Source organism: Trachypithecus francoisi, unplaced genomic scaffold (genome assembly GCF_009764315.1).
Source record: "Trachypithecus francoisi isolate TF-2019V2 unplaced genomic scaffold, Tfra_2.0 Lachesis_group2, whole genome shotgun sequence".
Lineage (NCBI taxonomy): Eukaryota > Metazoa > Chordata > Mammalia > Primates > Cercopithecidae > Trachypithecus > Trachypithecus francoisi.
Genome location: NW_022681465.1, coordinates 175,915,157 through 175,942,081, shown reverse-complemented (window position 1 = coordinate 175,942,081; position 26,925 = coordinate 175,915,157). Strand labels below are relative to the sequence as shown.

The 26,925-nt window shown below is 44.4% G+C and overlaps 1 protein-coding gene and 1 pseudogene across 3 annotated transcripts in view; one reads left to right on the top strand and one right to left on the bottom strand.

The window, feature by feature from the left end:
* Positions 1–19,139, bottom strand: part of SEMA6A (semaphorin 6A) — a 135,232-nt gene extending 116,093 nt beyond the window's left edge. For 2 of the 3 annotated variants that reach the window (XM_033181483.1, XM_033181480.1), the window contains exon 1: positions 18,239–19,139. The gene's annotated coding sequence lies outside the window, so the exon portion shown is untranslated. The remainder of the gene's footprint in view (positions 1–18,238) is intronic. The other variant, XM_033181481.1, reaches the window with a different exon arrangement.
* On the top strand, positions 3,270–6,881 carry LOC117065986 (annotated as a pseudogene).
* Positions 19,140–26,925: the final 7,786 nt, after the last annotated feature.

The window sequence follows — 26,925 nt, the reverse complement described above, 5'->3', positions numbered from 1 at the left end:
GTAACCATTTTTATAGAACACACATCAGTCACTCTGCTGCTGTGAGCTGGATGTACTTGGAGTGTTGCAACGTTACCTTCATAATCCACTGAGAATGCCATCATTATACATGCAAAAAATAGCTACTGTGTCTGAAATTTACTCTCCCAACTTTCTGCAGACTCTGGTGTATGCTTACTCTTCATCCAAGAAAAAGCAGAGTTGGCACCATTGTCAGACAAGTACTTTTTTTTTTTTTTGAGGCGGAGTCTCGCTGTGTTGCCCAGGCTGGAGTGCAGTGGCCGGATCTCAGCTCACTGCAAGCTCCGCCTCCCGGGTTCCCGCCATTCTCCTGCCTCAGCCTCCGAGTAGCTGGGACTACAGGCGCCGCCACCTCGCCCGGCTAGTTTTTTGTATTTTTAGTAGAGACGGGGTTTCGCCGTGTTAGTCAGGAAGGTCTCGATCTCCTGACCTCGTGATTCGCCCATCTCGGCCTCCCAAAGTGCTGGGATTACAGGCTTGAGCCACCGCGCCCGGCCGAGACAAGTACTTAACACCACCGTTTAGGTTGCGGGTGTGCTTCTCTTCTTAATATCTTTAGAGAATAATCTTTAAAGTGCTTGAATCTGCTCTTTGAAGGTTTGGAATAGAAAAATGTGTTGAAGTTTGAGAACTCTTCTCTGAGGACTAATTATATCATAAACTTTGAGGCTGTCTGGTCAAACACATCCCACCCAATAGTGGTTGAAATACTTTTCTTTTTGTTTTTTGAGAGAGTCTCACTCTGCCCCAGGCTGCAGTGCAGTGGCACAATCTCCATCTCCTGGGTTCAAGCGATTCTCGTGCCTCAGTCTCCCAAGTTACTGGGATTACAGGTGTGAGACACCACTCCTGGCTAATTTTTGTATTTTTAATAGAGACGGGGTTTCACCATGTTGCCCAGGCTTATCTCAAACTCCTGGCCTCAAGCAACTGGCTTGCTTTGGCCTCCCAAAGTGCTTTTCTTAATACTTGTAATTTTTATTTAAACTAACTGAAGAAGTTCTTATAGCCTTATTTAGACAGAGCTTATTTTATCACATGTAGCTTTTTTGCGCATACAAAATAGAAAATAAAAGTGAAGTTAATTGGTTAAGTCTTAAAACCTGTGTTAGACTTCGTATTCCGGATATGGCTTCAATTCACAGTCATCGGTGTGTGTTTTTTCTAATGTTGTCTTCTATGCCATCAAGAGCACTGGTGATGTGCACATTTTAATTTATTCAAAATCTTTCAAACTATGTATCATAAACTTAACAATCTAGCTGCTGACTAGATGGTAGCATCCTCTGTGTGTTTTGTCACCTTTCATGGGATCTAAACAAAAGTGCTTGTGCTGAGATTCAGTAACACTAGAGGGCAGCCTCCAAGTAAAGTTTGAAACAAGTGATAGCACAACTATGCAATAATGTGGCATGTAATAGATAAATAATCTATAATTCGGTTTCTCGGCATTATGATACCAACTCAAATACGGTGTCCCAACATTTTTTAAAAGTCAAATCATTCCTTAATTTTTATTTCTAATATGCCTTTAAAATAAGACATCCAAGCAAACAGTTTCATAAAGGTTCTCTAGAACCTTTCTAGATATTCGGTTTGTTAAAGCCCCTTGAAAATAGTTGATTTTTCCAATCCTGTTTTGTTTTCCTTTTGTTACTCAGCTTCTTTTTAAAATACAGAATGAGAATAAAAACATTCATGTTACAAGTTTTATTTAGAAACCCCACAAAGAAAAATGCAACATGAAAGATAAATATAGAATACCCATCTTTTTTAATTTTTATTTTGCTTTAAGTCCTGGGATACATGTGCTAAACGTACAGGGTTGTTACATAAGTATACATGTGCCATGGTGGTTTGCTGCACCTAGCAATCCATCATCTAGGTTTTAAGCCCCGCATGCATTAGAGAATATCCATCATTTAAGGATTCTTTTAAATAGTATAAGTAGCAGCTAAACTAGTGGAGACATCAAAAAATTCTTCTGGACAACTGTACCGTATCAACACTTATCTAAAGGTTGAAACCATAAAATGAAATTTGTGATTCCCCAATCATCTATGCAATGAAGATTTACTTATTCGTAAGTAAAATATCACTGAACACATTTTCCTATCCACTATATAAGCGGTGTTCAATTTTAGCACAATGCAGCAAAAAAAGAAAAAAAAAGTCCTGTCTGATTAACACTGTCTTATTAAATCAACACAATTTAAGCGTTATTTGTGTTTCGTGAATTACATCATCTGTAACATCTCAGTTGCACGTGGCAATTTAAGAGATAAATACTCATATAAATATGCCCAATATTGAGATGGGGTGAGAGGGAGAACACATGTATATCTAATTTCAGAATTTAAAAACTTTCATAAAGTAAAATTGTTTGGAATGAAATAAACAGGAACTAGGTGGCTCCATATATGTCCCGATTTTTACATGAACAGACCATTTAGCGCTTGGTCCTCCTGCCCGTTTGTAACAGTGGTTTTTATAGATGCAATGAATGTGCTTTCCGTCTTCCTCGTGTTAGCCACCTCATATTATGGTATGAATCTCCCTAAGGTTGGAGAAAGTGGTCCCAACTGCCAGATCAAATGGCGACAGTTTAAACATACTCAATCTTAAAAACTTTAGCACTCTTTGTGAAGAGCTGAGGGTGAGCACAATAGGACTAGTGAAAGATTCTCCCCTCCCGCGCCTGAAAGCTTGGGAGGATGAATAACTCCTCCCTCCTCAGGCCCAGTCCCAATGCGTCGGCAGCTTGCAGCAGCTTGCAGCAGCAGGAGAGAGCTGGCCGGAAGAGAGTTACCCCCTGGAGACTGAGAGAGGCCGTCAGGGTATCACGTAGCAATTACGTCAGACTGGGACACTTCCTGTTTAGAGGAGACTCTAAAACCCCGGCCCCGTCCTCACTTGGGGCTGACGCCATTTTAGGCCTTAGCCTGTCTGCAGATAGGCGCTCATGAAAACTGCACATTGCTCCACACCGACTTGTGTTGTTTGTTGGTGTGCTCTCGGAGTTCCGACCAATACAAGAGCGTTGCAACTAGGTGTTGGACTTTGGTGTTGTGCTTATTATTTGTCACTTAAATACGGTTTATGACAGCAGTTAAATGTTTTGTCTGTAAACCTGCGTTCCTGTCCTGGCCAATGCCACAACCATTCACTCAGCTCCCCAGAGGTTATACCTTGGAACCATTTTTTACTCCTTCCCCTCCCTTACCCCACACATCCAACTGGCCCCAAATCCTGTTGGCTGTACCATGCCAACATACCCAAAATCTGTTTCCTTTTTCCACTCACAGTCCTAGCAGATTTATACTTCTAAAACACATATCTGGTGACATCATCCTCTTGCTGAAAAGCTTCAGCCACCTGCAACACCCTGGGCAGAACCCTCCACAAGCTGCCTCAATGCCTCCTCTGTCTTCAGGGCTTCCCCACATCACGTTGTCCCTGTGCTCCAGTCACCAGGAGGGCCCCTTGCTGTTCAGGGGCCAAGTCCTACATTCCCCATCTCTGGGCCTTGCTCCTGCCTTTCCCTTCACCCCACTGTTCCTCCTGCCCCTTGCCTCCCAAATACCGAGACCTCACTCCGCAATTGAAATGCTTCCTCCTTCAATGGAGCCCAGCCTGATCTCCCAGCTGGACAGAGCCACTTTTGGCCTTCTTAGCATCTTCTGCATTCTGCATTTGGGACAGAGAATAGTCAGACCGTATACTAGAAAGATTTTTCACATCTCTACCTTCTTCACTAAAATGTGGGCCTACAGTAGGTACGCAAGCAGTAAATTCTGAACTAGTTCATCGCTGTCTCTCTGCAGTGTGTAGAACTTTTCCTTGCCAAAAGTAGGTGCTAAATATATTATCTATTGAATTAAATTGAGCTGCTGCTTTCACTAGATCTAGTAGCCTGAACCAGAGTACAATGACCTTTGTCAGAGGGAAGATTCACTTAGGTTGTGCCATGCAGTCTATTTCATTCCTTGCTAAAAACGTGTTTGTTTTATAGGTATGAGTTGCAAGTCCCAGGAGGATATTCCTGACAGAGTATCTAATTCAAACTTCTGTCCTTCCAGTTCTACCCTGTGCCAGGGTCAAAACTGCCACCCTTATGTAACTATTTATTTTTATCCCGACCATAAAATAGGACTAGAATCCCAAATAAAATCACCTACCATTTGCCATTTGATATTTCTTAGGGTGACTTTGACTCAAGACTCTAAGAACATCCAGAGACAGTGAGTGTCCCCTCCTAGCAATGGTATTTCACCGAGAAGTCGGAACTTAGGTCCCGGTTGCACTAAAGCCTCAGACGAAATCCTCAAAAAGCTACTTCTAAACTTGTTCTGTGTCAGGATTCACTTCTGTGTAATAGGAGCCATGTGAGAACAACTACGATTGGACAATTTTAATACTTTTTAAATTTTAAATGCCGAGTAAACAACACAGCGATATGGAGGAGCACAAAACTCAAGATTCATATGGTTTGGGACCTTGTCCAGGCCCTTCCCTTACCAGAAGTGTGCTCTTAGGCAAATTACTTGACCTTTTTGAACCTGTTATCTCATCTTTAAATTGGGTGTAATAATACCTATCCTGCCTAACCTGGAGGGTTGTGACAAGATGAAATAAGGCAATGTTTATAAACACACTTTGAAAAATACAAGCACTATATAAATAGTCTTTATTGTTAATAATAACACCATTAAATACAGTCAGTAAGCCTGACTTCTAATTGTATTGTAGAACTCAGCAAGACTAATTTGGGGAAACGTATCTCCTTCCTGGGCAGAACAGCCCTATCTAAACACCTCAAAGCTGGGAGCCAATCTATTCTCTCCCCAACAAGGTGCCACCCAGGAAGGTGTGTTGAGCACTTTAAACATGGCCAAGGAAAAACAATAAAAGATGCAAATACATTATGATTACTTTTCACAGAACAGGCAAGTTAAGACTAAGTATGGTTGACGACTTGCATTGTCCTATTCGTACATTTAAAACTCTTTCATGTTCTACACAGAATTTGCATTTCAATAACAATGTGATAATGTCAAGTTATTCACAACATTTCAAAGGCTTGTCTTGCACACCTGGCATGTTGGAAGATCTGCTGGAGAACTCGATGTAGCTGTTTTCTAGCAGCAAAAGCAATTACATTGTCCTTTTAATTCTTGGGAACGGATGTGTTTGGGCAATATTAACAGGTTTTGTGTTTTGGACACAACAAAATATGAAAACGAAAGCATCACACTCGGAGATATCCCTGGAGAATTAATTAACCAGCATATTGAACATGTTGAACTTCCCCTTATCACAAATGAGAGGAAACACCTTGTAGATAAAAGTTGACTTTTTAATAGAACCCTTTCCCTGTACTCTGAACATCCCTTTATAATTAAAAAAAAATGTATCCAAAAGATGTGTTACCTTTTCTCTTGGCTACATATGAAACTACTCTGCTCTTTCTAACTTTTGACATCTCCTCCTTGGACAAAGGTGGGATCATGCAACAGAGAGGACTCTTTTCCTATTAAAAGTAAAGCCATACTGCATGCAGTCAGACACATACTCTAAACATTATTTTAGATAACCACTACCCTGGAACACAGTACAGCAAATATTATGAATCAATTTAATTTCGGTAATTTCTCATTAAAGTGCCTACAGATCGGTAAGTCTAATTGTAAAAGCTAAGCATTTATAATTCATAAGCATAATTACACTAAACTAGATGGGTTATATGCTATTAGGGTTTTGTATAAGCTACAAAATAATTGTTCACAGAGAAATTTAATTCATAAATTGGCATTAATATACCTAGCCTTTATTAGACCCTCTAGTTAAAAGTTGAATGTAAATAGCACATTAACATCCTTATTCAGGTTTTTGATATCTGTTCTAAAACTCATGACACAGGAAAAAGTACTTTTAATCAAAAATAAGGCCCACTCTTTCCGGTGTGGAGACAATGTGCAGAAATGGCACCTCGAAAGGGGAAGGAAAAGGAAGAACAGGTCATCAGCCTCTGACCTCAGGTGGCTGAAGGAGAAAACGTATTTGGTGTCTGCCCTATCGTTGCATCCTTCAATGACACTTTTGTCCATGTCACTGATCTTTCTGGCAAAGATCTGCCGTGTGACTGGTGGGATGAAGGTGAAGGCAGACTGAGATGAATCCTCGCCATATGCTGCTATGTTGGCTGCCCAGGATGTGGCTCACAGGTGCAAGGAACTGGGTATCACTGCCTTACACATCAAACTCCAGGCCACAGGAGGAAATAGGACCAAGACCCCCGGACCTGGGGCCCAGTCGGCCCTCAGAGCCCTTGCCCTCTCCGGTATGAAGATGGGGCGGATTGAGGACGTCACCCTCATGCCCTTTGACAGCACCCTCAGGAAGAGGGGTTGCCGTGGTCGCTGTCTGTGAACAAAACTCCTCAAAATATTTTCTGTTAATAAATTGCCCTCATGGGAAAAAAAAAAAGATGCCCAATTCTCCACAGTGTCTACAATATTCCCTGGTTGTTATGTTTAGTACTTTGTAAGCGGTACACTTGGACAATGGAAATGCTGCTAGGTCCAGCACTTCTGTAGTATGCTTTTATTTGAAAGAACTGGGGCACCACTTAAAATCTCATTCAGTCTTTGGAAGGAATGGCCTCAAATCCAGAAGCCAGTAAGTATCAGCAATTTTGATAGGTAAATTCCTTTAGAATTAGAAATGATTCCTCTGAAGATTCAAATACTCCACACCACTGACAAATTTCAGTTGTTCCCCAAGTGATATTTCATTCTTTGTATGACCATTCTGAAATGATGCAGAACCACATTTTTCATTGCAATGAGAATCTAGTGTGGTTTGCATGGCAAGACAAAGGAAGCAAGTTCATGTCACTACTGGCTGAAAATACTCTACCTAAATACAGCCTCCAAGGCATACAAAAGAAAATCTGTAATCAGAAATCATTAATTAAGGTTAATTAAAGTCCACATTGTATTTGACTGACATCCACACAAAAAGTACTCTTTACTTTTCTTAAGGCTACGTGTGCAATGTTGTGTCTAACCCGACACCCAAGAGTAATCACAATCTTGTTATCATTTGAGAGGAGAATGAACTCAATTCAACAAAATTCTTTTTAGTGAAAAAAGCTTTGATCTTAGTCCCACTGTTCTCCTCCATTCCATGTCTTTTGTTGTTTAAACATTTAGCCTATGCGAATGTGGTAAAAGGAACAGAACCTATTTTCTTACCCTGCCAAATAAGCAGGGTCCCTAATACTGAATTTACAAATGCACATTTTCTTTTTTTTTTGAGACGGAGTCTGGCTCTGTCGCCCGGGCTGGAGTGCAGTGGCCGGATCTCAGCTCACTGCAAGCTCCGCCTCCCGGGTTTACGCCATTCTCTCGCCTCAGCCTCCCGAGTAGCTGGGACTACAGGCGCCCGCCATCTCGCCCGGCTAATTTTTTGTATTTTTTTAGTAGAGACGGGGTTTCACCGTGTTAGCCAGGATGGTCTCGATCTCCTGACCTCGTGATCCGCCCGTCTCGGCCTCCCAAAGTGCTGGGATTACAGGCTTGAGCCACCGCGCCCGGCCTACAAATGCACATTTTCTTCGCTTCTCGGAGATATCTGAGGGGAAGTGGAGAAGGGCTGGGAGATAATTGAAGCCTCTGGGTGAGCCAGACCACATGATCAAAAACTGCTGTGACACTTAAAAGTATTTCTCCACAAGAAATTCCGGTGCCTAGAAGCCTGGTGAAGCCAGTAGCAATTAAGGCCATGTTATCCTTTTAATTTACTTCACATTATTGGCCTCTAAAATCAATCCTTTAGTGTGGTTGGGTAAGGGATGGGTCAACAAAATAGGCACGTGCATTAAAAATGCTTGTTGATCTTACACAAAAATTTTGGCAGGCTGGATCTGGAGAAATTTAAAACGCTGCTTTGAAGCTCACTCTGAAATAAAAACTAGTCATTTTCTAGTAAAACGGAAAAAAATATGACTAATTTTCTAGATTAGTCCCATTTGTAAGGAATTCAAAGTTTCTTCTTCTAAATCAGCCTAGATTTTCATTTATGCTTTACATGTCTTGAATTCAGCACTGTTTGCTTCCAGTGTGAGATTATTTTATGTTTTAATCTACAAAGGAATTAAATTGCTTGGCTTAGACTGGTAGGAGTCCTTGAAAGTCCACTTAGAAATGGAAACTGAAACATGAAGTGTACCATTATCTGTTATACAAGGCCAAAGTTGCCTAACAGAAGCAAGCTGTGTTCTCCATCACACGTGAAGCACATCAGTCACCGGAATGTGGGTATGTGCCTCACCCTCTTACAGCAATGTACTCCCCAAATCCTTTCTCGACCAAGTCACACAACGTATACACCACTGGAGAACATTTTCTAATCACCCCTACAGTCACAAACCTAAAAAAAAAAAAAAGCAAAATGTTGAAATTATTAAATGAATGAAAAATGTTCATATACTATTCAAGAGCTGACAGAGCAGCAGACCGACCGTCCAAAATGTATGTGCCTTTTGTTGCAAAATACAGTAAAATGGTCTCTAGCTCCTTAGCAATGAGTGTCAAGTGTAAAAAAGGAAAGGTCAAACCTGAAGTAAAGCTCTACATGTTTCCATTGCCAAAATAACACACAACACACAGCAATCATGATGTCATTTTATTTATTTAGTAATCTGCAGAGCCAAAACTAAATTATGAAGCTGAAATTTTAAGCAAAGTCATGAATGCCCTCATTTACCTCCACATTTGTGAATAGCCTTAATGAAGAGTTTGCACCCCTTTGCTTTCTTGTTGAAATATGAAAGTGACATCAGCCTCTGGACTGTATTTTGATTTATTTATTTATTTTGCCAGCAAGACTGAGCAAGAGGCAAATCCTGGAGTAAATATCAGCTGGATGTGCACATAACAAGGTCCAGGGAGACACTCTCAGAAGTTGCCTCTTTTAATCCAACACTGAATTATATGAGAAGCGGTTTTCAGTTTTTCAGAGCACAACTGCCAAAATAACTGCAAGGCTTGCAAGCCCTAGTATATCTCAAACCTTTCCCAAGACACCCCAACACTATCTGAGGCACTGAAACTATGGCAACCGAATAAGAAAGCAGCCTCCATGATTAATAGATGAAGATCCCAGCGACAGTGTCTAGCTAGGGCCATCATTCATGATACAAGAAGAATTAGCACAGGATCCATCTCGAAAACCATTAACAAGTATTCTTATAAAAATCAACTCCACTGCCATTCTGCCACATATACTTGAGTTTAGAATGCTATAAACAATTTGGTTTCTATTTATCACTCACTATGCAGGAATGAGAATGTTCTTAGAAACTCGGATGCTCATGTTTTTAAAATAGTGAAAGGCTTAATAGAATGGTTTTCCACCTGGGTATTTGAGGCCTAAGAACAAACACATTGAAAAACCAAAATATGTGAATGAAGTCAAGTGGCTCTCTGGGTAGAAAGGCGGAGGGACAGTTGTTGAATTGTTTTGAGTGTTTTTTTGTGGAATGCAATTTTTTTGTAAAGCATTCCATTTTCAGGAAAGGAACGTTTCCATTCAGCAGCTCAATCAGTATTCTCTCAGTTTCCTCATTCAAGGACAGTAGGAGTCTGGGGGAGGGGCGGGGAAGTGCTGAAGTCGCTGCAATATTAATGAAAAGATTGAATATTCTTCTTTAAAAAATGAATCAGGAATAGGACCAGGGAAAGAAGAATGGATCCATCACAGAGAGCTTGTCTGTAAAACTCTCATAGAACATTAAACCATAATTAATACAATCTTTATTTCTTCCCAGTCTCTAACAATGTTTATTTTCCAATGGCATGTTTTCATTGTATTTAATGCCAGATCCTGTTCTGTTCTATAAATGCTTCAAATCAAATCATGGCCAAAGGCTGGTCTTTGAAGCGTAGAGGGGCAAAAGGGCTAAGAAAGGGGTGAACAGCACCACTTTTAGAGCTTCTTCTGCTAAATTTTTTTAATTGGCATGGGTTCTCTGAATTTAATTTTCTACAGATGACAATTATAGGTTAGTTGGAAATTCCCAGAAAGCACCCAGGAATATTAAAAGAAAGCTTCAAGTCTAAAGGCTGCATGAGGAAATATCTATTACTAACAATACTTTCAAAGCAACAGTCACCATACTGGCTGCTAAGAAGGATCTGAAACTGCAGTCCTTGCAGCATGTTAATTACTGATTTATCTCACACTCTTTCCATTCCCTTTCCACTTACAGAGTTTGAGAACATATTATTATTTTTTTTTTTTTTTTTTTTTTTTTTTTGAGACGGAGTCTCGCTCTGCCGCCCAGGCTGGAGTGCAGTGGCCGGGTCTCAGCTCACTGCAAGCTCCGCCTCCTGGGTTTACGCCATTCTCCTGCCTCAGCCTCCCAAGCAGCTGGGACTACAGGCGCCCGCCATGTCGCCCGGCTAGTTTTTTGTATTTTTTAGTAGAGACGGGGTTTCACCATGTTAGCCAGGATGGTCTCGATCTCCTGACCTCGTGATCCGCCCGTCTCGGCCTCCCAAAGTGCTGGGATTACAGGCTTGAGCCACCGCGCCCGGCCGAGAACATATTATTTCCTAGATGAAAATAACCGTAACTCTAAGCCATGGAGGCATTCCTAGAAAACATAATGGTAGCAGGGAATTGTGGTGATAACATCAATTTATTTCCCCTTCAGCTGTGCCTTTTAGAAGTCAGATTTTTCTCACTGATAAGAACTTGTATGACTATCATTTGAATCAAATTTCAGGTTTTGTAGTAGTGTGTCTGTCAGTAGAATAACTGCTGTCTCTACTGGGGTCAGGCAATTATTTCCTGCCTTTGGTGTGGAAGGCAGTAGTTTGCTTTTGCTGGGAGATTCACACGCTCCCAAACTGATTTCAAGCTTGGCCAGGGAAGAGTGACTTGGCAGGTGCATGCCCACCCTGAAGACCTTCTTGCAGAAGGCCTAGCCACAACCCCCTCAAGGGTTCCAATCAGCAGCCGGGTTTCTCTCCTAAGACAGGTGTGGTCCTTGGGAATTCAACTCATCCCTGAAATAGTCATTATGGGTTGCTTTCAGGTTCTAAATGTAGGTGCAGAGTGTACATTTTATTATTAAAATGTTAATAAGTGACAGCTATCATTTTAAAAAAGCTATCCCTTGGGCTCCTGTTTGATATAAGGCTCTGCTTGTTATTATTATTATTATTTTTATATATGCTGCTTTTTTCCTTCCATGTTTCGAGTGTGATATTTCAAATTCCAAAGTTTCCCTGCTTCCTGTTTCCCTGCAAGTGTCGTGTTCACATGCTCCTCAACTTAAAACCCAAGACATTATGGCCTGTTTATGGTATGAATGTTTATTTCTAGTCCAAAGGTTGTTTCCTTTTGCATCATCTCTTTATATTACAGATTCAGAGCCATTTCCTTTTGTACTATTTCCCCTGCCCCCCACAATAAAGGTACTAGCTGCTTTTTCAAAATCCATTCCTAGGGCATTTTTCATAACTACTCTTACTCAAGTAAAAATAATACCTTATGTTGAATGACTGCTTGTTGTGTGCCCAGCACTGTGACATGCATTTTACAGATGTTACTGTGCTATGCATTTTACAGATGTTATCACATTTATTCTTCTCAAAACCATAACATTATCATCATACAAGCACTTTGCAAATGAAAACTGAAGGAGAAAAGAAACTGGCTTAAAGTCCCACTGTTAGTAAATGGCAAAACAAATCCATGGTATTGTCTGTCAAAAAAGCATGACTTCAGCAATGCCTGTAGAGCTGTCCACTACATTCCCTCCAACAGTCCCTTCACATTTATTAACTTCATGTCACAAAAATCTAATGAATTTGGCCTTGGTACAGCAAAGATGGAAACTTCTACTAGTCCTGGTTCACCCTGACATACCTGTGTTACATTAATGATTACATTGATTTAAACTATTTCAGAATTTAACTGAGCAAAAACAATAATCTTACTTTTAAAATAATTCCTGGCAGAGTGGCACTCCCATGACCTTGCCTGATTTAATGATCATGTTGAAAGCAATGTTTCCTTGACATGGTTGGTGTTCTAATTAATAAAGTTGCTATCCATGTGCTAAGTGAACTGTACAATTTCAATGAATTCAAACATATTATTTAGTTGCATGATGTGATTTACACTAAAACTACATGAACAGTGTATATTCTTCTAAAAATAATTTAGAAGATGAAGTAGGATCTCTGTTATATCCAGGGTCTGGAGTGGGAAAGAGGGGGTTAACATCAAACTTCCCAAATTTCTAGAGTGCGTGTAATATTTCGCTAAATACATTCACATTCATGATTTCATATTCTCCCAGCAATCCTATAAGTTGGGAAGAAAAGGTTTACTATTCACAATTTTCAGTTAAAATAATGCAGCCTCAGAGAAGTTAAGTGATTTGTCCAAGGTAGTAAGAGTCTGGAAGCCAAGTTTTCTTGACTCCAAGTGCAGGATCCTCAACAGCAGATACACTGTACTGGTACGGGGAAGAAACATGGATTAATAAAGTATGCTATATTCTCCTGACAGAAAGTTGAATTTTAAAACTGCTATTAGCAAACTCCAAAAAAACAAGAACGTTCTGTGGTCAGTGGTTAGAATGCAGAACAAATGAGGCCAGGGTCAAAAGCTCAAGCCCCATAAATGCTGGCTGTCTTCTTAGCTCTGTTTCTTCGCAAGTTGATTTTACCTAACTCAGACTCCCTCCAGTTACAACCAGGTGTCTCACAGATGTGTGCTCTTGGACACAGGAGGGGACTGGGTGAGAGTGTGGGAATGAACAGGCTCCAATGCATCACTACAACTAGAAAAACAACACAGTGAATGTTCCACTAACGATGCATGAGCCATACCACCTATGTGCTTGGAAGATTATACACACACACATTCATGCATGAAGTATCTCATTTGATAAAAACATGATATAAAAGGCAGACAAAATAGATAAAATAAAGACTAGTTGTTTGCAAAAAAGGATTCACTGTTTATTCATTCAACAAACACTTGTTATGGATGGCCCATGATGTGCCAGGCACAGTTTTAGGTGCCAGAGTGAATAAAACCTAAAAATGTCTATCCTTATGGCATTATGTTCTAGTGGAAGACAGAAAATCAACAAGGACAACATATAGTTTGTCAGACTGTGAAAAATGCTAAGAAAAAAATAAGGACTGCCAAGCGGTGGGGAGTTCTGTGGGAAAGAGTAAAGTAAATAAGGGGATCAAAAGGCTTCACTGAGAAAGTGACATTTGAACAGAGACCTGAAGAATGTGAGAAGCAAATCCTGTAGCTATCTGGGGAAGGAACCATCCCAAGGCATGAAAGAGTAAGTCCTTGCAAAGGCCCCAAGTATATGCCATGCTTGACAAATGCAAGGAAGCCCAAGGGGTGGAGGTCAGAGAGGCGGGAGCCTGAGTGCAGATCATGTGGGGCTGCAAAGACCAAAGAAAGGACTTGGCTTTTATTGGAATAAGATGGGAAAACATCTGAGCAGAGTCGTGATCTGATAGGGCTTAGTTTAAGAAAAAATCACTGCTGTGTTTTGGCTGTTGCGCTGAGAAAAGAGCAGAGGCAGGAAAGCTAGTTGGGAAGCTGGCATGAAAACCTAGGAGGAGACGACCATGGCTTGGCCAATGTGAGGGCCACACAGAGGAGGAACACCTGAAGGAAGCCCGCAGGCATTCCGAAGGTGGAGCCAACAGCACTGCAGCCACGATGGATGTAGGTGTCAGACAGAAGCTTCAAGGAGAACTAAATTCAGGCCAGCAACTCAAAGAATGGAGTTGCCATTTACTATGATGGAGAAGATCATGAGAAAGGCAGATATGGGGGAGAAAGATACAGGATTAGGTTTTTTTAAACCTAAATTTGAGTTCTCTATTAGGTTCAGGAGGCGCTGCCTACCCACTAAGCGCTGGTTATTTGTGAGGTCCAGGAGAGAGGTCTAAGCTGAAGAGGTTACTTGGGAATCATCAGTGTATTACGGTTTTATATGATACCTTCTATTGGTGTAAATGGAATTATTGTAATAAAGTGTTGCAAGAGCTCATCTGTTTCACAAAGCAAGATACCCTTGTGTATGGACTATATGCAACAGTCCCATGGTGAGAAGTCCTGAACTCCTCCCCTTGAGGTTTGTGTGGTATGACATCTCATTTGCTCATTTCAAAGGGATTAAATGCCTCCCTCCTTTCTCTACCTTACCATATCCCCAAGAGGCAACCATGTGGTTGCCAGTAGAGAATAGCTCAGTTGCTCTTGCAGCACATTTTAAAGCAGATGAGAAAAGCCTTCACACTGAAATAGAAATATCTCAGAGAAAACTTGGCTCCAAGGCTCCCCAAGAGAGTGGGGGGGTCCTGATATGGGAGGGCCCGGCAGAACGCTTCAAGACCTCGCCTTTCTCAGCATGCACAAATGTGGCTGCCATAACACAAAGCTCCTATATAAATATGTCAAGGAGCACTCGTCTACTCCAGGAGGACAGAAAATTGTCTAAACCTAAAGAAGGGTGTGGAGAGGGGCAGTGCAGAGATAGGCTTTCCTAGGCATTGCCTTACACAAATGGCAGATGCCTAATTAAAGCATTTGCAATTAGCTTAGCTTGTTCTGTGATTCCTTCCTGCAAACAAATAAGATGGAGAGACTATATTAGCTCTTGGCAATCTAGTTCTAAAAAAATTTTCATCCCATCATCACTCTTTTGTCCTGTTCTGAAAAGAGCTGAACCACAATGTACACAGAATAAACTATCTGACTTAACTCCTGGTTCAAAATAGTATTTTTCCTTCCATTTCATAGAGGAGTGCAACTACCCGTTTACTTTTAAAGCGTGACTACTTATTTTGAATCTAATACAAGTTCTTAATTTGGATGCCTTATTTTTATTTGGTGAAGATAACAGTCTTCCTCTCGCTATGCTTCTGATTCAACACATTAGACTTCACTAGTGCAATGTTACTCGCCTACTCAAAATACAATTGCTCTATGTGTTTAATGTTGGAAAAAGCATTTACTAGATTTTGGAAGAACTTGAGGGGTGTGTGTTTGTGTGTAAATAAAAAGTGCACTTATTGATGCCTTGTAATAACCACTCACTTGAAGGCATATATATTTTTTTCACTGTAGGGAAAATAAAGAAGTCCACCCTGAGTGGAAAAACTGTTTCATTCATTTGACATTTACTTGACTGCTCTATACTGATTCTTATAAAATTTTAACCTATTTAAGTGTAGTTGTTATGTCCAGTAAGTATATTCAGCTGATGGCTCCTCGGAAATGATTTTCGGTATCTGCTTAACATTTACATATGTGGATTATATGTGTTATTGAGAATGTAGCACAGCTCTAAAAGGTGATAGCTGCAAAACCTAACATATGGGGAAGGTTGTCACTCACAAACACTGTAAATAAGAAACATAAAGTAGAACGCTTCTTTACAACAAGTTGAAAAATGACTCATAACACAAGAGTAAGATTTTAAATTTGATGTTCGTTCTTTTCTGCTTTACACTGGTTTGCAAAGTGCCTCATTCAAGAACGTCCTAAAACCAAAAGAGTAACAGGGAGCAAGGGTTACTCAAGATTCAAATAAAAATTACCATACACACAAGCATGGGTAAACAAAATTCAAATAGCTAGTGCAATTATTTTTTAATAGATAGTTTAGGTTAATAGGTGGAGACATAGTTCTACCACTGTATTTAAGGTTAGGTTAATAATTAACTTCGGTGCCTGGAGTGGTTTAATCAAAGCTTACTGTAAATCATAAAACTGCTCCATGCAGACTAAGCACAGCATTAAAAAGTCATACAAAATTCTTGCCATCTTGACCTCTGGTAGCCATTTGGGTATGGTGTAAAAAAGTGTAGAGTATTTTCATTCAGAATTAAACATAGGCATCTTCACTTTGGGGAGAAAACATAATTAAATAATTAATTAAACCACCAGCCTTCCCCGCCATCACTGTAGCATACCACGGACTCGATGCCCAAGATGTGTCCACCAGGGGAAGGACGACGAACAATTTCAGGACTAAAGAAAGACAAGGCAAAGGCACTCGACCTTCCCATCCTGGAAAGACTTAAAAGCCAGCGCTGGGGGGCATTAAATAGCTTTTCTGAGACCTGTTGGCACAACACTGCAAGTGGGTTAAATGGCTTTTCAGATCTGAGGTAAAGAAAGTTGTGCCTACAAGCGCGAGTGTGTGCGTGTGTGTGTGTCCTTGCGCGCCTGTGTTTTAAACCTTTCACCGATCGCATTCAGTAGCGTAAAAAAGCTGAGCGTAAAAAAAGGAGCGATCCCACTGTGGCTGTGCCTGGCCACCGCAGTTCCAAAGCAGCCACCTTTCTCTCAAAGACCGACGCGAAACAGCCTGCAGGGCTCCCCATTGCGCTGCAGGCCGGAGGCTCCCTGGAAGCGCTTGCCCTGGCTGTGAAGACCGCCTCCAGTCTCCCATTCCTGCCCCGCTCCACGAACACCTGGTTCCGCTTCGCCCCTCCCTGGATAGACACACTGGAAGTCGAGCGCGGGGCGCAGATGGCTCGGGATGCTGCGCTTGGAGCTGGCTATTTGCAAGCCAGCGAGTCCCGGCCTGCGTCTTCACGCACCTTCGTCTCAGCCTCTGTCCACAGTGGCCGCACCTGCCTCCAGGTCCTGCTTCCCCATCCATCCCTTCCCCGACTTGTCCAGCAAGTACTGCGGACAGGAGGTTCCACTCTCCAAAGGGCCAGGTTCTAGCTCCTAGCTGCATCCGGAGCTGTCCGCATGATTCCCTCCAGGTCTAGCTTCCCTCAGACTGCACATGCTGAGCCCCAATCCGGTCGTGCCTGCCGCCTGGCTTTCAGGGAAACTTTCCAGAAGCGCCTGGTCTACTGACCCCGCCGCTGTAAAGTGGGAGGAGGCGCTGGGCGGAGGGGCGGCGAGGGAGCGGGAAAAACAGCGGAATCCCGTTTCCTTTCCCGACGTCCACAAGTACGAGACCGCTCCCCGGCTCCCCCCGTACCGCTTGGGTCGTGCGAGGAGGGAGGAGACCTCAGGATCCTGTTTTGCACCAGCTCCCACAGCGAGGAGCTGAGCAAAACGCGGAGAATCGGGACAAGAGACACTTCCCGCCCCATCAGGATCAGGCAGGGTGGGTGGGCACTGCCCCGCGTACTCTCCAGCGCCTCACTGCCCCCATGGCAGCGCCCTAGAACACAGTGAGGAGTCGGGACAGAGCCCTTGTCTGGGTTTCAAACCCAGGGCCATCTCCTGCCAGGTCTCTCACCCTTCCCCCTCCTGGGTCATCTTTCCAGAGCGAGACCGCGCTGATCTAGGAGGAGGGCGTTCTGTGCGCCAGCCCGGTGCAAAGGGCTCGGTGTCTCCTGAGGGACGCAGTCGCGACGGGCTATATCCTTGCAGCTCGGGTTGGGAGCTGCGGCGGCGAACAGGACCCAGGGCGGGGGCGCCGCGGCACCCGAACGGCTGCTCCTGGACACTTATTCGAGCAAACAAAGCCTGGAACCTCTGGTGGCAGCGGCCACAGGAGCCAGGATCTCACCAGGAGACAGGGCGCGCGGGTGCCGAGGGCCATTACAAGTTTCTCGCACTCCACGGAGCCCAGCCCAGACCCCACACTGACAACAAAAGATTCTCTCCGCTTCCACACCGTCTCCGCGGAACCCCTTCTCCCACCTGGCACTGGACGAAAACAGCGCTGTTCTACCCAACCCCCTCCAGCCCTAGAGGGCAGAACCCCTTCCCCCGCCTTCGACACCGGGCCAGGGAGCCCCCGAGAATCCCACCCTCTCGAGCCCGCTCTGCTCCCTGCTTGGCCCGCGTGAGGATGAGCCTTGGGTCTCGCACACACACACCCCCGGGAGGAACAGCCACACGCGCCGTCGCGGCCCGGGGCGGCGCCGGGCGTGTGCGCAACGCGGGTGGGAAAGCTCTCGACTTGCAGCCTGGCGTACTCTGGGGCGCAGGGCTTGGAGGAAAGGCAGGCAGGGCTCATGGTTCCCCCTCTAGGACCGGGCAACGCTCGGGAAACAGAGACACAAGACAAAATAAAACGTAGGCACCACAAAGCCGACAGCACGCGCTAGCCACGGCCCCGGAACCCTCAGGCTGGAGTTCTGCTGCCTGGGAGGTGGGGCGCGCCGGGGCGCCCGGGCCGTACCTTTTCGGTGCATCGACGGACAGGCGGCCGGGGCTCGGAGCGGAATGGCACAGCGTGTATCCCATTTAGTAATCCATTATCGAGGGCATCTCTCCGGGCCGCGGGCTGCGCTCTCTCCTTCGCAAGCCTTTGTCATTCCTACATGTGTGCTTGTCTCTTTGGGGGAAATAGTCGCGGCGACTACTTTCTGGGATGCAAACGCGATGTGTTCATCTCCAATGACGAGCGGAGAAGGGGAGAGGAAAAAAGAAAGAAGCCGAAAAAAAAAAGAAGAAGAAAAAGAAAAAGAAAACAAGGAAGAGGGTAAATGTTCAAGAAACTCTTCTCCAAATGCAAATTCCACTTGGAATCCACTCCGGTGAGTCCCCTTGGTGGTGTCTGCGCCGATTAACAAGTCATTTCAGGGCGGGGGGTGGGGCGGGGGCTGGGGCAGGGGTGCAAGGCTCTGGCCCGGCTGTGCGGCCGGGTGCGCGATGCCGCGGGTGTGGTGATGCTGGACGCTGCTGGACGCTGCTACACGCTGCTAAGCGGGCATCGCGGGCGACCGGCACCGCGGAGGAGCGCCGCTGCTGGGTCCCGAGCGCCTGGGCAGCCGAGTGCGCGGGGAGCGGAGTTGGAGGCAGCCTCACCCCGTGCCGCTCACTACTCCTCTGTCACCGGAGAGGCCGCCGCTCCCGGGCGGAGCCAAGTCCCGGACTGGATTGCGCAGATCGGACTCTCCTCCCGCTACTCCGCCTACTTTGGCTGGCGTCTCCTCCGACCCAAAGGAGAGCGGTGGTGTATGTGAGTGTGAGTGAGCGAGGCAGAGGGGGGGAAACTACGCGGTGTGGCTGCAGGTGGAGCCTTGGACCAACTGGCCAGCGCCGCTTCCTTCCACCAGGATTCCCGGCCCCACCGAGCGCTAGGCGGAGGCTCAGCGGGGGCGACTCCGGCTGGAGCCCAGCCCTCACCTCCCCCACCCCCACATCTGCTCTAGCTAGGAAAGGGGAAAAAAAAAAATCCCGGACAGCATTGCTGAGTCCTGCCAAATCAGAAAAATAAATAAAAATAGACGTAGTGCAGGAGCGAGTTACAAGAAAGGTTTGTTCATCGATTTTCTTAAATGGAAAAGTTTTAAAGGATGAGGGTAAGTGAACGGCGAGCCTTTCTGATTCTGATTACTGTCATCAAGAGGTAGATTCCAGAAGCGATGGACGCTCTACGTAGCTAGATGAATTGGATAGAAGCCGGTGAGGTTAAAAATACACTTGGAAGATAAGAACACAGCTATTAGTTACGCACATACACACGTTAATAAAGCATATGAAGTAAGCAAATAAACTACAGTGTAGAGAATGGCGTTTTTAACGACGGCTATCTATTTTAAAACTTCTTAAAGTTTACATTGTGTGGACTGGTCTTAGAAATAAGTAAACTTCAGAAATAACACGCAAGCAATTCCAGTGAGAACCCAAAAGCTTTATGGAAGAAGAAAATCGCAACCACTTCCAAGGCGCTATTGTTATGATCACACGAAGAATGGCAGGCACTGCCTTCTTTCACCACTTGAACTTTCAGTAGCTACAAAGTCTTGCAGTTACAGGCTTGTGCCAACTCGTCGGGTCACACCACGTTCCTCTCCCCCTGCCGCTGCGCCCCGAAAGCAACTGCGCGCCGCGACTCTTGCTCCCCAAGGGGGGTCTTCGCCGATGGTGAGGACCATAGTCGCAGCCTTTAAACAAACTAACACCGGGCGACCCAGCAGTTCTCGGAGAGATATTTACTAGTCATGGAATTGGCTGAGAAAAGCCAAGTGCGGAGGTCGGGGTCTCAGTCCCACTTAGGCCAAGTTCCTTTATGTTGGAAACTGTACCTGTTCCCTAATTGAGACTAGGACCACTAATAAGTCCATGTTCCCTTTTCTGCCGCTTCTGCAAGTACAGACATCTGCTCAAGAGGCTTCACGAAGAATAAATGCACACAGGTCAACACCTATTTCCCCCCACCACTACCACCACCTGGAAAAGGTAGGGAGAATGGTAGGAAAAAAAAGAAAAAAAAAAGTACTTCTGCTGTTCTGCAGAACTGTCAGCAGGGGCCGCTATCCCCACCTTTCCCGGGCAAAGGCCGCTATAGACCTGGGGTAGTGGGGGGGGCGCGGCCCTAGGTGCGCGCGCAGCCCCCGCGGCTCCGGGAGCCGGCCTCGGGAGGGGTTGGGGAGTGTGGAGCGGTGGGTGGGGTTGCCCATTCCCGCGGGTTGGGTGGGGCCGCCTGCGGGACGTCTCCTCAGAATCCCGCGGGGCTCGGAGAAGGATCTGGAGGCCAAGACGGCTCGATCCCCGGCTGCGCTATTTAACACCCAGATTTTGGCTGCTGACTGCCGGGTCAGTGCGAGCTGGTCCCCTAGCTCGTCCGTGCGCTCCGGGCGCGGTCCTGCTGCCGGGTAGTCCGGCCCCTGCGGCCTCCGGGGTTTTCTGTCCCGCGCTCCACCCAACCCCGGTCGCCGAGGCTCATTCTTCGCTCCCCGCCGCTGATTTACATGCTAATTGTGTCGGGGAAAAGTTCTTTAATTGGCAGAATTAGGCAGAGCAAACGAATTGTTTCACAGGCCGAACCAAATTAATTTCGAGTTTAGCTTCTTCCCTTAGAGAAACAAATAATTAGGTTGTTTTATTTGCTTTATGGATATACTGGAAATGCCCCACAACGAGTTTCCGGATATTGTTTAAAGGGACATTATTTTCAATGTTAATACTTGCATTTTACTTTGTAGTAACACTGAGCCAAGAAGCGAGCGGTTAGATTTACCTCATTTAAAATTATAGAATACGAGAGTTAAAGAATTGGAGTCTACTTGTCACGGTGAAGAACTACCCCCCAGAATCTTCCTAGCACTCACTAGATCCTAGTCTCACCATCCAAATAGGAGCCGGTCCTTCTGACCACGTGATATTACATTTCCACCTGCCAGAAGAGATGCTCCCGGAGCTGGAGGAAAAGCCAGCTATTGTCAGGCTCCCGAAAGCCTCAGGGGAGCACCTGTGGGGAAGCCAGGCGATGACATCTCATGATGTCATTTCCCCATACGTGCGCCTCAGACTCACTTCCAGAAGCTTGCGGTAAGTCTTCAGTAAAACCACTGCCCCTTCAAAGCCTTTGAAGTCTGCGATTCATACGGTGTCCCTTCAGGGAAAGAAAGCCAAAGAGTTACAGAATTGCAGAGTGATTAGAAGGAGACTTCACTGTGTTTTTTAAAGTGACATAAAATGCAGTGTTGAAGGCCCTGGTCTCTGGAGGCCATCTGCAGTTAGTGTAACTTAGCTGGTGATCTTGGGCAAGTCACTTATCTCTCTGAAGTCCCAGTGAATTCACCTGTAAATGGGGATTCTTACTCTACTCACTTCCCGAGGAGCCTGTGGGTTACATTAGATGGTCTTTGTAAATCTGGAGTCTAAGGCACACACTGCTTTGTAAAGATTAAGTGTCACATTGTCACTCTTGCCATCCTCCACATCAGTCCTGCCATCACATTTTACGGGAGTCACATGGAGGCACAGCGGAAAGAAGTGGCTTGACCTGTGTCAGTGATTGGGTCAGGGCTGGAAGCCACCTGTAACAACTCCCCCTCCCCTTCTTAAATGCCTACAGGACAGTTCCTGCTTTCTTCAGATCACCTGGAAAAGTGTGGAGGAAGATTAAAATAAAGCAGAAAGATAAACTCAAGTTCCCGGCAAAGACCACATCTAGCTGTTGGATCAGAATCTCTGCTTTGAGACAAAAAGGAGTAATGAACTTGGGAGGAGGGGCTGCTGCTACTCAGTTCCTTGAGGGTTCATGGGGGCACACTTGGGGAGCACAGTGTGTGCATTCAGGCCGTTATCGTTTATCATCGAGAAACTATCTGTACCTTCAGCCCCTTCTCCAAAGTTCCCTCCACCTCTTTAAGTTAGTGGTTTTAAAATCCACTTGCACATTAGATGACCAGGGGAGCTTTTCAGGGATGCAAATCCCCAAGCTCAAGATTCTCATTCATCAGGAAGGACTGGGACCTGGGCATGGGTAGGTTTTTAAACTCCATAGATGATTCTCATTTGCAGCCAGGGATGAGAACCACTGTCACATTAAATCCTGGCTGTGTTCTAGACCAATTACTTTTCCCTAGCCTTTTCTTGTGGGGGACTATTTCTTCTTCTTGTCCCTTTATTCCTCTTCACAAAGAAAGTGAGGTCCATGTCCTTGCTCCTCATGCTTGCTCCTCTAAAAACCTCAGACTGACCTCGGTGGCTAAACTCTACAAATACATTTGTGGTCTCATTTTATCAAATTCTTCAAAGACTTCATTGTCCTCCTATCTGTCCCTCCACCTGTCATCACTCATGGTAGTGTTAGCATCCATATAACCACTGACCCTCTGGTGTTTCCATTTCTTGCCTTCTTCATCTACGTTGTCTTTCTACTTCCCTCCTCCAGGCTTCATGCTGGGCCCCATCTTCCAGATCACTAATTCTGACATCCTGCTTTCCAATCACTTCTTCTCCTTCAATATTCCTTGCTCATGCACCCCCCTGCATTCACTCTGATTTCTTGAGGACCTCCAGATTGTGGGTTTTGCTTCTCTCTCGATCCACCTATTCCCTCCTTTTTTCATTTCTCTCTATGTCTAGCATAGCTTCATAGTATCAGTTCCTCTCTCTTGCAGATACTCCATTTGCTCCTCTATCTTTTGGTCAACCTCTATCTGACTAAAAGCTAGTTCTGAAGTGTGTAAACATCAGCTGTCTCTGCTCCTGAACTAGGCAGCTGAAGCCTGCTGGAAAAAAATGTCGATAAGTTGTTATTAACCTCAGTCTCATCCAAAGCAGCGCCTTATCTCAGTTAGTTTCTGACTTTCTCCCCTTAACCAGCTGTCTCACCCTTGACGCCTCGTACTTCCCTGAAAATCAGAAAACAGTCTATCAGAAGGGAACGCTTTGGCTTCTGTGCTCATTATTTTCTTTCTCGCTCTCTCTTTCTCTCTCTGTCTGTCTTTCTTTTTTTTTTTTTTGATGGAGTTTCACTCTTGTTGCCCAGGCTGGAGTACAATGGCACAATCTTGGCTCGCTGCAACCTCTGCTTCCTGGGTTCAGGCAATTCTCCTGCCTCAGCCTCCCAAGTAGCTGGGATTACAGGTGCCTGCCACCAAGCCTGGCTAATTTTTGTATTTTCAGTAGAGATGGGCTTTCACCATGTTGGCCAGGCTGGTCTGGAACTCCTGACCTCAGGTGGTCCACCCGCCTTGGCCTTCCAAAGTACTGGGATTACAGGTGTGAGCCACTGTGCCCGGCCTATACTCATTATTTTCCAAGTGTCTCTTATGAAGGAGGCAGTGTCCCTCCTCCAGTACGAGGCCTGTCCCTCCTTATGTTCTCAATAATTCACACATTCTCGGAAATTCTGTCCCATTGTCTCCAGACCCTCTCCTGAATCTGCCCATCAGCATGTAAGCAAGCTTCAGTCTTTCCCATCTTAGAAACAGTCTGCCTTGGTCACTGGGTGTGGTGGCTCACTCCTGTAATCCTAGCACTTTGGGAGGCCATGGTGGGCAGATCATGAGGACAGGAAATCAAGACCATCCTGTCTAACACAGTGAAACCCCATGTCTACTAAAAATACAAAAAAAAACTAGCCGGGCGAGGTGGCGGCGCCTGTAGTCCCAGCTACTCGGGAGGCTGAGGCAGGAGAATGGCGTGAACCCGGGAGGTGGAGCTTGCAGTGAGCCGAGTTTGCGCCACTGCACTCCAGCCTGGGGGACAGAGTGAGACTCTGTCTCAAAAAAAAAAAAAAAAAAGAAAAAGAAAAAGGAAGAGAAACAGCCCGCCTTGGATCCCATTTCTTTCAAGCTACTCTCTTCTCTCCTCTCTTTCAAAGCCGGACAGCCCCAGAGATTGTTGACAACCAGTGTTGCCACTTCGTCCTCTTTCTTCTACTCAGTCCCCTTTTGCTAGGCTTCGGTGACATTCATGACAGTAAATACAGTGGGTATTTTAGCATTTTCATTTTATTTGAATTATCAGCAACAATGAGCTTGTTTCTTGTGAAATAGTCTCTGCTCTTGGCTTTGATGACACACCACTGTCTCTTGGTACTCCTCTCACTTTTTTTTTTAACTTAGTTTTTCTTTTGAGGAAATTGAAAGATTGTCAAAGAATAATATAACCAACATCCCAATTTTCATTACTCAGAATTAATGACTGTTAATATTTTGTCATTTTTTGTTTACCGTCTGTATTTTAAGAAATAAAACATGGTGGATAAAACTTAACTTCCTTATTGTGGGGAAAAGAACGAGAGATCAGTTGGTTACCATGTCTATATAGAAGGAAGTAGACATAAAAAACTCCATTTAGTTCTGTATTTGAGATGCTGTTAATCTGTGACCTTACCTTCAACTTTGTCCTTGCAAGAGACATGTGCAAAGGTGACTTAGGTTAAAAGGATTTTGGGCGGTGCAGAATGTGCCTTGTTAAACAAGTTCCTAAAGGCTGCTTATGGTTAAAGGTCATCAACATTCTCTTAAATCTCAAGAAAGAGAAAAACATTTGTCTCCTGCCCCTCCCTGGGCAATGGAACATCTCCGGGTAACACCCATTGTGCGTTCTGTTTACTGAGCAAGGAGAAAACCACCTTTAGGAATAAGGTGGGGCTTGCTGGAGCAATACTGCTAAAAGGTTTATGGAGATGTTCGCATATGCATCTCAAGGCACAGCATTTTCCTTTAAACTTATTCATGTCACAGGGATTTTTGTTCATATGTCTTACTGCTGATTTCCTCCCTACCATAGTCCTATTGTCCAGTTACTCCCTTATCTTTTTGATGGTAAAGATAATTGTCAATAAATACTGAGGGAACTCAGAGGCCGGTGCCGGCGTGGGTCCTCTGTAAGCTGAGCGCCAGTCCCCTGGGCCCCGCTTTTCTTTCTCTACACTTTGTCTCTGTGTTTTATTCCTTTTCTCAAGTCTTTCGTTTCCACCTAACGAGAAACACCCACAAGTGTGGAGGGGCAGGCCCCCCCTTCACTTATCATCGACATCTCTTTCTTACTCTCATTTTTTTTTATAAGTAATGATACTATGAGTTTTCTGTGCATCCTTACATTTTGTTTCTGTACTTTTACATATGTCATATGTATCTGTAACCAATATGTAGCAATATTTTTGGTTGCTTTGTCTCCCAAATTAGCATTAAATTCTATTCTCTCTTGTCCTCTTATTCATTCTCCAGATTTTAGCCTAAGTGATCTTTGAAAGATGCACATCTGATCACATCAAGCCCCTGCTTAAAACACCTCAGAGGCATCCATAGACACCCTCAAACCATAATACAGCCTTAACACTGTGCGTGATTAGTTTCTTGCCTACCTCTCTGGTCTCATCTCTGCTGTGCTCCCATCACTGTCTCCCTTTCTTGCAGCATCGCTGGTGTTTCAGTTCCTGGAAAGCTCCATGTTTCTTCTTTCTAACTACAGGCCTGCCCTTGTGCTCCTGCCTGGAATACTGGAACGTCCCCTTCTCCCTGTTTATCTGACTAACCTCTACTCATCCTTCAATGTCCCCGCCTCAAACAAGACTTCCCTGATAGTCGGCTGGGCATGGTGGCTCATGCCTGTAATCCCAGCACTTTGGGAGGCTGAGGCGGGTGGATCACAAGGTCGGGAGATCGAGACCACGGTGAAACCCCGTCTCTACTAAAAATACAAAAAATTAGCCGGGCGCGGTAGCGGGTGCCTGTAGTCCCAGCTACTCAGGAGGCTGAGGCAGGAGAATGGTGTGAACCCGGGAAGCAGAGCTTGCAGTGAACCGAGATTGCGCCACTGCACTCTAGCCTGGGCGACAGAGCAAGACTCCGTCTCAAAAAAAAAAAAAAAAGACTTCCCTGATAATCTAGAATAGATCATATTCCCTATTATGTATTCTCGAAGTACCCTGTGAATTTACTTCACAGTACATATCAGACATTACAACTAGTATTAATATTTGGTACAATTATTTGTTGAATGCTTCTCTAGCACTTAACCAAGAGTGAGGGTACATAAAGGAGGGCATGAGTTAGTGAAAGCAATGAGTTCCTTTTCAAGGATTCAGTAGGATAAGGAATAAATCCTTGGATAGAATAGGACCATTTAAAAAGGAAAAGAAAAAGAAAACACTAGAAATATATTATGCTCTTCAGATTTTGAGATTCCAGTTCTAAGGATGAACAAAATCTAGGCTTTCTCCCAACACAGAATTTTGACTGTAATGTGTCTAATTTGCTTTTTGAATGGGGAGAAAAAGATTTATAGATGAAAATGATGAGTACATATAACAATTACAGAAACAAGATGCTTGAAAATAAGATTCAATAAGAATTTAAGTAGAACTCTAGAAGACTCGTGGAAGGAGATAAACTGCAATTTGAATTCACTGGGAACAATGTCAGAGCATCTCCAAGGACCAGCTCTACTAGCAAGCTAGAGTTTGCTAATAGTGATTTACTGTCTGCCCCTCCATGAATAGCTTCATGGTGGGCCCCCCACCCTGTGTGTAACAATCATTCCACTGTACCACAGTAGAGCTTTGGCTCTATTCACTTCTGATATCAAATTATTGTTTGGGAAATTAAGAGAATGGTAGATTAGAAATAAGGTAATGAATGAACAATACATGTTAAGTAAACCAGAACTCCATTG